Source organism: Oryzias latipes, chromosome 5, assembly GCF_053564925.1.
Source record: "Oryzias latipes strain Hd-rR chromosome 5, Olatipes_Hd-rR_3.1".
Lineage (NCBI taxonomy): Eukaryota > Metazoa > Chordata > Actinopteri > Beloniformes > Adrianichthyidae > Oryzias > Oryzias latipes.
In genome coordinates this window covers 28,777,464-28,787,633 of record NC_136241.1, presented here as the reverse complement: position 1 = coordinate 28,787,633, position 10,170 = coordinate 28,777,464, and the positions used below count along the sequence as shown (strand labels likewise).

The 10,170-nt window shown below is 41.4% G+C and overlaps 1 long non-coding RNA gene across 1 annotated transcript; it reads right to left on the bottom strand.

Moving 5' to 3' along the window:
* Positions 1-1,542: 1,542 nt before the first annotated feature.
* Positions 1,543-6,031, bottom strand: LOC144992344 (uncharacterized). Its single transcript, XR_013656226.1, has 3 exons — positions 5,571-6,031; positions 3,250-3,291; positions 1,543-3,179 (listed from the first exon to the last, which is right to left on the bottom strand). It is a non-coding gene; the product is annotated as an uncharacterized LOC144992344 (long non-coding RNA).
* Positions 6,032-10,170: the final 4,139 nt, after the last annotated feature.

The following is a 10,170-nucleotide window of genomic DNA, read 5'->3' as shown; positions in this document are numbered from 1 at the left end:
ATCTATACCAATTTGGAATTTATAAAGGTAGATTCTTTTTTACATTTTTAGAGTTTTACCATAAATTAGCTTTTTTCTAGAAGTTATATAATAAATGCACATTATTTGCAGCTTTTTATGACTCCTAAAAAAGTTGTGACTTAACTCTTTTCTTTGGTGAAAAAAAAGAGCGCCAATGTCAAAAACTCACAGTTTATCGATTTCAATCATAAAGCAAAAGGTGTAAATGAGATATGACAGCAGCATCTGACATCCATTGCCCTGGAGGCCAAATGTCTGTTGGTGTGTGTACATGCGTGTGTGTGTGTATGTGCACGGGTTTGGCTTACATAAACTCCTCCAAGAGCCATGGGAGAGTAGGAGAAAGAGGAGTGCAGTAATAACCTGTGGATCACTTCTCCCTGAGTCAACATAAAGACTCTGTGTTTATTTTTCATTAATTCTCCAAACCCCTGAGCTCCTGCAGATGAGGCCTCCTACACACAAACAAAATCTCATCCAAACAACATGCTCCATTTTTACGGCCGTGCATCCTGAAACCATGCTTCCTTTGCGAACGCTGCATGAGAACCAGGCTGTTTGCACGGGCTCCCAGTTTTCTCATGGGCACAGCAGAGATCTCACAGTTTGAACAACAGGCTACACCCTCAGAGAGAAGCCCATGATCTCTTTAAGTACGTCTCAGAGAATTGTTGTTGCCATTTCCCGCAGAGTTGTTATTACAGGCATTAAGGTGAGTGTGACAAAGGTTTGGTGAGATTACGGATGGCAGCAGCAGCTGGATGATAGATGGAGCCTAGCTTGTTTCATGTGCTGAACTGAGCGGATCAACTGTTAGGAAAGGCTAACCATAAGTGAAAGAGAGTCGGCAGAGAGGAAAGTTGAGTGAAAGTTTAAGTGCCACCTGCAGACAGCAGGGCTTTCACATTGCCGTAAAAAGCCTAGTTAAGGCAGTTTGTTACAAACCAAGTTAACACACTGAAGCTGTTTACAACCGGAGCTGATGCTCTGTAAAGCTTTTTACACAGTCGCTACGACTCACTGCTTTGGCACATACCACCACCCATCCACACATGAGCTGCTCTGGCAAGGCCTGGTGAAGTAATCACCAAAAATAAAAAACATCTTCAGTGACAGCATTCAGCGAGTTTCTCACCTAATGAAAGCTGCTGAAAGCTGATGAGTTCACAGAAACTGCAGAACAGCTGGATGGGTCATATGGATTTGAATGCACTTTATAATTGAAAACCTTTTTGTTTCTATTATTAAATTCATACTTTTATCTGTGCTGTCATTTATAATTTAGGATTAATTTTTACAAATCTCTAAGGAAACTGTTTTTATCTGTTTGTCAATGCGAGAAAAGTCCGTTAGACATACGTAGAACAGTTGTGAAAAGCCATAAATTTGGGTATGCATCTTGCAAAAATCACGCGCAATTGCATAAGATTTACGTCATAATTGCTTATAAACTACGTTAAATATGCATGAATCAATAATAATATTAACAGATTAGATTTATTTGATTTTGGTGATGGTAACTACAAATGTAGCCTAAGCTGCCCTGGAGCAGAATGACAGAGGTGTGGCTGCCAGTTTGCGCCTACGGCCCCTCTGACCATCATCAGCACATTCATACACATTCACACACCAGGGGAGCCACACTGGAGGCAGGGAGGGTGAAGTGTCTTGCCCAAGGTCACAACGACAGCTGGCTGGGGGAGCGCCGACCCTTCGGTCTTTGGACAACCTGCTCTAACACCTGAGCCACTGGCGCCCGAATTGCATAATTCTCAACTGATTAAAACTTTTGAACATCTCAAAACCGAATTCACATAAAGACCCATCAGCTGAAACCCTCGACAGACATCTTCGTGCATCGACGAATGGCGAATGCAAGAAACACTCGTGGATTACTTTTATCATGCAAGTATCATGAAAGACCAAAATGTCTTACACGGAAAATGCATAAAATGTACGTACCGGCTGTGTGACACGGCCTTAAACTCTTGAATAGCAGCAATCATGAGCAACTAGAAGTCCTCTATTAAGAACAATTAAAAAAGGTGTTGCCTAAATTAGTAGACATTTGCTGAGTAATTTAGGCAGATCCTGCTATTATAAAGGGCCAACAATCCACCAACTTTTGAATTAGCCTTTTTAAAATCAACAAGGAATAAGACCTTCTTAAAACACAGCAGATGGCATTTCACAATCCTGACACCAACAGCAAGATACAATTTTTTTAATCCACTCTTTTGCTTTTCAACTTAAAATATATTTATTAAAACAAAAGACTTACCATGACCTACTTTCAATAGAAGCCTATATCTTCTCCATGTGCGCTGAAGCCTTTTTTAATGAAATGCCTTTATGTAATTTCTTGTGACTGTAATCCTCTTCAGGAGCAGCGTTTTAAAAAATATCCATGGAAAAAAAGGATAGAAAAACACAACATGGAGCTTTTGACATCACTGAGTTGGTGTTTGTTTCACAAAACAGTGACCACCTTTATATATTTTTTACCTTCTTGAAAGTAAAACATAAATTTATCAGGATTTAAATGTGTCAGAAGGTTTCAAAAAGAAAAGACTTTTTGACTTTCAGAATGAACATTAGTTTGAGTCAGTAAAAGAAGTCCAACACTCTAAAAATTATAGAAAAAACTGCAGAACTGTGCAGTCGTGTCCAATAAGGGGAAAGTGCTATGGATCAGGAAGGAAAAGGCTGACAGTGACATGATAGTTACCTGAATACAACTCATACCAGATTCTAATTTTAATGTTATATTTGGATTATGTGCATTTATCAATTTAAACATGTTATCACATCTTTTATGACCCATAATACTTGTGCCAGTACTTTTCCTCATAAACTTATCATCACATGACCAGAAATCAGATTGCATATGTACCTCTTTCCACCTGCACTGCACATTGATTGCTCCTTTCATACCTGCATTAAGCCTGTGTTTAGCTAACTCACCAAACACAAACACAGCTAATACAGTTCATGCGCAGCGCTGTGACGGCAGGGCCTCTCCCAGCGGGCCGTTGGGCTGACTTTGTGTTGACAGCGGTGTTGCCGTTGTGGGCCTGATGATTCACACACACTGTAGCGCCTGTTGGCGAGTCTCCACTCACCGGTCGGCCTCACACGCCCATTTGGCTGGTGGATGTCTTGTGTGGGGACATAGGAAGGTTCAGTCAGTTCTGCAGATTCATGAATAGATTCTTAAGACTCACACACCTTGGTTGAGCAATTCCTGTGGGTTTCACTGGAGCTCTCAGCCTTCAAATGACAAAGCATATTCCACTGCTCAGATTAGTCTACGTAACAGTGACTGGCATTAACTCATATCTATCAGCGAGAAATATTGTTAAGAGAGTTTAAAACCTCCTGTGTTGTTTAGAAAAGTTCATTTTTGATTTTAGGTCACCTTCAGCAGATGCATAAAAATTGTTGATTTCTCAGCTGCAAGGCTCCCACAGAAACATGACTTTGGTCATGTCAGATACTCCAGTCTTGACACAGGTGAGAGCTGCATTGATAGTATGCACCTGAAACCTGAAGAGCTGATGTCACATTTAACACTCAGGACTTAGTTCCCTTTGTCTTTTGCACAAAAACTCCTTCCCTCTCTTGTATCCGGTGTTATACTCACACACCTTACTGTCTGTATCCATTCTGTGACAAGAAAAAAAAAAGAAAAGGCGTCTGGAACCGGAGATGTTCCAGGTGGGGAGAGAATGTGTGAAGTTTAACTGCTGTGAAATGTGAGGGGACCAGGTACATTTCTTCCACTGGCCTCCAAGGCAGACGCTTAGAATTGCTTCCCAGCTCTAACATCTTTCTTCACTTCTTTTTATCCAGATTGTTGGAAAAACTGTTCCTTTTTTAAGGGAAAGAGGTTACAAACGTCAACAAAACTTAAATATTTTTTAAATAACCTTTAACAAGACAAAAAAACAAACAAAGAACTACACCTAAACTTGAAAAAAACTAAAACCAGAAAAACTTTTAAATGTGGGACAACAAGAAAGGTGACATACAGGTTCTGGCAAGGAGTAACTGAAACCGTGGACTTAAGTATTCTGTTAGATATTTCAACAGAAAACAGCTGTGTTGACTGAAACTGAAGCCTGTGGTGATCAGGACTCTGGGAAGCAGAAACAAAACTTGATCTTAAGAAAAGAACAATCTAACAGGTAAACATGACTAAAACAACTAAGACAACGAAATAAACAGAGAGTGTATAAAAAAGCCTGAACTGGGATAGTTAAAAAGGTTTTTGTTGTAAAAATTAAAACTTTCAGTTTTCATTTAGTCCATTATTTTGCAGAACATATTTTTGTGGTTTTGATCATTTCCTTAGATGGCCCCTAAATTATTGATCCATCACAGTGTTTTTCACTTTCAAAGTGTTTCCTGTGATAATACCACCAGCAGAATCAGTGGTGATAAGCTTCCTTTGCTTTAGCTGTAGCTGTTGTAGCCTGCTAAAGCTAATGTAGTTTACACAGTGTGCTAATAGGTAAATCCACAGGTATTTGTATTTCTTTCCCCAATGACTGTAAGTACATTCCACTAAAACGTAGTTATTGTCATGGTGCCTCTGTCAGCTCTCCTCCCCCTCCCCTCTCTGCTTGGCTCCTAATTTATCTCAGCTGTGTCCACTCACCTCATCACCGACCAGACCTTCGTAAGGAGATCCAGAACCAGCATTCATTGCCAGTTGGTTGCCCCTGATGGTGCTTAACCTGGTCTCATGGCTAGTTCAGTCCAAGTGTTCATGTTCACGTCTAACCTTGTTATTGCCTCACCTTCAGGACATTCTAACCACGAGTGGACACCTGAGTCACCAGATCACCTGGGCCACAGAACCTCTCGGAACCTCAAGAGCCTCCAGCCTCGCCACGAGCCCACACCGACCTTCAGCCTCGCCACGAGTCATATCTACTACAAGCTACTTCACCTGCTTCGCTTCGGCCTCCAGCCATATCAAGATCTCAAACAACTCATAACATTAAAACTTTACTTACCTATTTACTCACCTTGTGTTTTTCTTCCGGGTTCCAGCGCCTGGGTTTGCCTCGCCTAGCTTGCCTTGACAGATTTAGTGGAATGTACTGAAGTCCGCTTTCTCCGCTGTTTACTTTTTTCAACCATTTATGAAATTAACGCAATTCCAGTGGATTCTGAAGCAGAGAAGCCAGCCCTATGCTTATATGCAACACTGTATGTTAGTGATGCAATCAAGGTAAATCAGCTGATTCTATCATGGAGAAAAGCAGCTTCGGCTGACATGCAAAACTTTACAACAGCATTGTGATGCATCTTGGTGCAAAGCCAATGTGAAAAGCCGTTTTTCTCTGCAATCAGCTGATATCGGCGGTAGGAGAGTTGTGTTATGTCAAGGACTGTGTGTTATTTAGGTCTCGCCAGCAACATTTATAGTGTTAAAATGAACCATTCTGATGAAATCTGCAATGGAGCTGAGTTTTAAACTAATAGTCTTGTCATGAACACAAGAGCAGGGTTAGAAACTATGATAAAGAATAGTGACAAACCTTAGAAATGTAGTTCTTTAAAGAGACCGAGAACTGTTTATTCCTGTCAGGTAGGTTGACACGTTTGTTTGGATCCATGTTGAAGCTTTCTTTTGTTTTTTTTGCCGTCTTGAAATGCAATGGTCCATTTCCAGTCTTTGTTTTGGTCTGCCTTCATTATTACTGAATCACAGAAGTCACTTGAGACTGAGAGTGCCCCTGCTGTTCAGGAACTCATGATATCTTAGCCAACATGCAGGAGACAAGGCTTGGTGGCAGAAACTTAAAACATTTAATAAATTAACTTCAACATGAATTTCTAACCAAGGGAGCAAAAGAAGGGGGACAAAGCAGATTATCCGACAATAAAGAACTGAAGACCAGACACTAATGTACACTGAGGATCATTAACACAAATCAAGACAGCTGTGGATGATAGACAACCAAAACCTTATGTGATTGCCAGAAGTAAATACTCAGTCCTCACACCTGCTCCAGTAAGAATGCCTGTGGTTATCAGACCAAGAAACTAAAAGCAACCACTGTATGAACTTTGGTATATTTCCAACCTGTGTTTTGCTATGTTTTTAGGCTCTACATACAAAATTTGCATCCATTGACCACGCATTGAAAGTGAAACCAGTTGAACTTTGACCAATCAGTTGGTAATGACATTTGGGTACTGTCTTTTTTATTTACAGAAGTTCCAACTGTTAGAAACTTGGGCATGAAGGAGAAACTAATAACTGCTGTTTGTGCCAGGCTGGAATGACTTGACACCGAGTCTTTCATGTATCGGAATAGAGCTGTGAAAGAAAAAGCCTGGAGCAGGATTCATGAGATTTGCCTCCTTCGACATTCGCACCAAGCTTTTTCCAATTGTAGATGTCCTAATATCGGGTGACAAAAGTCCAATGTGAACCCCATATCCTAAAGAACCCATGTCACATTCCCGATGTGAACGTAGTATGATAAGGCATCACCCATTCATCTGCTTTCACATACAAAGCTTTGTATACTTTCACATACAAAGCTAATCAGTATACAGTACCCCATGGTATTTAAACAGTAAAAAGCTCTAATAAAACAAGAAAATATGAAACTTTTGTCTCCGTAATGGCAGGGGGTATGTTTTTTTTAACCTTTTATTCTTCAACAAGTTTATTAGGCTTCCTAATTCTAGAGAAATTGACAGGAGAATGCATTTGCATTTGGTCAGTAAGGCTGATTGCAAACTTGAGAGGTGAGAGAAGACGTGTGCATGTTTATGTTTGAAGAAATAAGGCAGAGGGAGGGAGGATGGAGAACAGGAGTGTCAGATTGGATGACTATCTATGTCCTCACCAGGAAGAACAGGGAACATGTGGCCTAATAGAAATCAACAGGACCCATCATTAAAGGCTGTGTGTGAGAGCATTAGGTATCATGTTGATCACAGCTGTTTGTTATGGATGTAATAGCAGAGATGTTTATATGACCGTGCTATGGCCCAGAAGCCAAGTTCTCAATTGGTTGAAAAACCACTCGTGGGGTCCCCCTGTGAACATTTGGCTCTGGTTTTCACAGGCAGAGGAATAATAATCCCATCTATGATATCTTCCATATGCGCTTAGTGAGAAGCTGTTTTAGGACTTTTTTGTCCTTCATCAAATGCTCTTTGGGCAAGGCGGAGAAAGATAAAGACAAGAAAAGTGAGTAGGAGGCAAGCAAACGTGAGAGCTGATCTTAAATTTCAATTGAGCTGTGGCAGCTACACAAACAGTGGTGATGAGGGGGCAGCAGAGACGGAGGCATAGATGCATGGATGTAGTAAGGCGGAGGGAGGGAGTGAGGCGCTCAGCAGAGCCACTCAGTCTAGACTCCAGATGTGCAGGCAGAAGCAGTGTGGCTGTTTTGGCCCCCACCAGGCTGCACTGGGAGTATCCCCGGCACATGTCCCCACGCCGCCTGTAAATCAGCCCAGCCAGGCCTGAGGCAGGATCGCAGCCACAAAACCCCTCCACCCGGACCCCCAAAACAGGCCGGCCAGCGACAGACGGACGCCGATGGGCCCGTTGTGCCGCGTTACGCCTATAACAGCCTGCCTCACTACTTGTGCGAGATGGAAAGTTTGAAAAGTTACCGATCTTTTCCATGTTAGCCTTTTTTGACTCGTTTATACCTGCATGTTTGGATGCTTGTGTAGGTGTTCCTCACAAATACAGATGATGCTGAGCAGCGTGCAGCCACCTACAAATCAGTGAAGACTGCAGCTCTGTGTCATAAACGCTTCTCCTCATTTAGCTCCACCGCAGCACGTCTGCTCCTCAGCTCCCTAGTCTCACTGGCACCAACAGTTCTCTACTTCCCATACTTCAGATCAACTCCAACATCCACAGAGGACTTTCACACAATTACAGATTCCTGCTGCATGTGCGCATTGGTGTGTGCACGTAACCCTTGCCATCAGTGCTGCACACATAATTAGATGTTGGATTGAGAGGCCAATCCCATATATAGTAAGCAATGCGGCCCTCAAATATGCTCCTTTAACCAGATTCTTTATTGTGCTCCGTCTGAACTATTTCAAAGGGGAACAGAGTTTCAGTGAGACACTGGGAACCATTTGACACATCCAAACCCACGGCAGCAATAAGAGCAGAAGAGGCGGAGGCCCGGGAGCATTTCTGAACCATTATGCAGCTTTTGTTTAAAGTGCTAAAGTCAACGCTCAGCTGTTCAAACAGGTAGAAGCACTGGAGTTGTGTTGATCAGGCTGCAGACGTCCTCTGAACAAACAGGTGAGCTATAGGGGAAAAAAAAACTGGAGGTCGTTGTCTGTTTGTGTGTGTCGCTCAGCCGTGACTGGACTCATGAAGGGGAGTCTGCTTCCCTGTGTGTGTGTTTGTGTGTGTGTGAACAGGTGAGCAAGCCACCCTTTTTGGGCCAACAAGTGGCCTCAAACACTGTAACTGAAACAAACAAATACACCCTTGTCACACAATCTCATGCGCTCAAATCCCAGCTGATCCTCTTAAACATACCTCTCTTTGCTGACGGCGGGATTCCAGCTGGAGCAGCGATCACATGCTTCTTTCCTGAGACCACACCATTTTATGTGCAAGCGTTGTGTGTCTGTGTGTGTGTGTGTGGGTGTTTGCACAGAGTGCATCAAGAAAAGGACCTTCAGTGGGAAGCCACAGTTTACAGTTTCAGGAATTCTCCTGGACATTTGATGTTGAATTGGCTCCAGAATGGTCACTGTGAGGAAAGTGATGTGCAAAACAGCACAGACCTGGAACTGAGCTGTTATCAGAAGCTGACATTACATGATAAAGCGTGCAAGATTCAGCAGCAAAGAAATTGATGGCCTGTTCAGAAATGCTGTAAAGCTGTGGAGGTTTGAGCATTTTCCCACTTTCTTGGACAAAAAACGTTGAGATGGTGTCTTTTGGGTCAAATTAAATAATCATTATTCAATAGACTTCAGGGATGTGAGAGAAGTTAAATGAGTCCACACCTGCAGTTTTTGACTGTAAGAGAAACTAAATTGGCTTTTCTGAGACGTCACCTGAGAAAACATTCAAACATGTTTTCTGGCTTGACCTGCAGGACAAAAAAATCCACCTGTGATGTTTAAGACATGCTCACAGTGATGGATCTTACTTGAACTGTTTTCACATTCTTCTATCTAGAGTGTGGCAGAGAAATACAAACTGTTAAATTAATGAGGTGAAAGAAGCAGTTTCTGGGAACCTCAAGGTGCATTGGTGAAGCTGCACAAATCTTTCAGACTAAGAACACGTTTTTCTTTTTATATATTTTTTAATTAAAGGGTGTTTTAACACTTGCTTTTCCTTGTTTCTTTTATACAGACAGACAGACAGACAGACAGACAGATTTTGCGGTCTATCATTTTTGTAGGTTTATCTCTGTGGAGTGTACCCCACCTTTGCTTACAAAGGTTGGCTCCTTCAACCCTATGACCCCAACAGGGATTTATCATTTTTGTAAGTTTATTGCCGGTCTGGTTTGTGGTCACATTGCTGTTTCTTTATGATCCACTAACAGGTGTGTGTAAAGTGAACATGTTGTCCCTTCAAGTAAGTTATTTTAATCTATTTTAGTTTTTATCCCTCCCTTAGAGACATAAGAGAAAAAAACTCCTAATAGTGTGAACTATTGCCCTCAAAACCACTTCGGCTGGATCTTTCATGAGCAGTTCTCTCTTTTCTTTTTTTTTAGCCAGGTCCAGTAGTGGTGGAGAGACTCCATTGTCTGCAAATTGTCTGGAATGTGAATGAAAACTGTGAAAGACAACTGGGAATAAACATCTGTGCAAGTTTGTAATTATATCTAAAACTCATAGTTTAATTTAAAAAGTGTGTATGTTTGAAAAAATTTAAATGTATTATATAGTTGAACTTTATATAAAAAGGTTTTGGTTGGTTTTACCAAGACAGTTTCCAACTTTTTCGTGATTTTTCATGATAAACATATTCATGTCTAAAAAATTTTTTATTCTTTTGCTAGATGGGACTAAGATCTTTATTATAATTATTTTTTTTATTTTTGGAACATGTTTTTGGATTCACACTAACTTGAACTGCACCAGGGATCACTTTTGGGTTTAAAGGGCAGT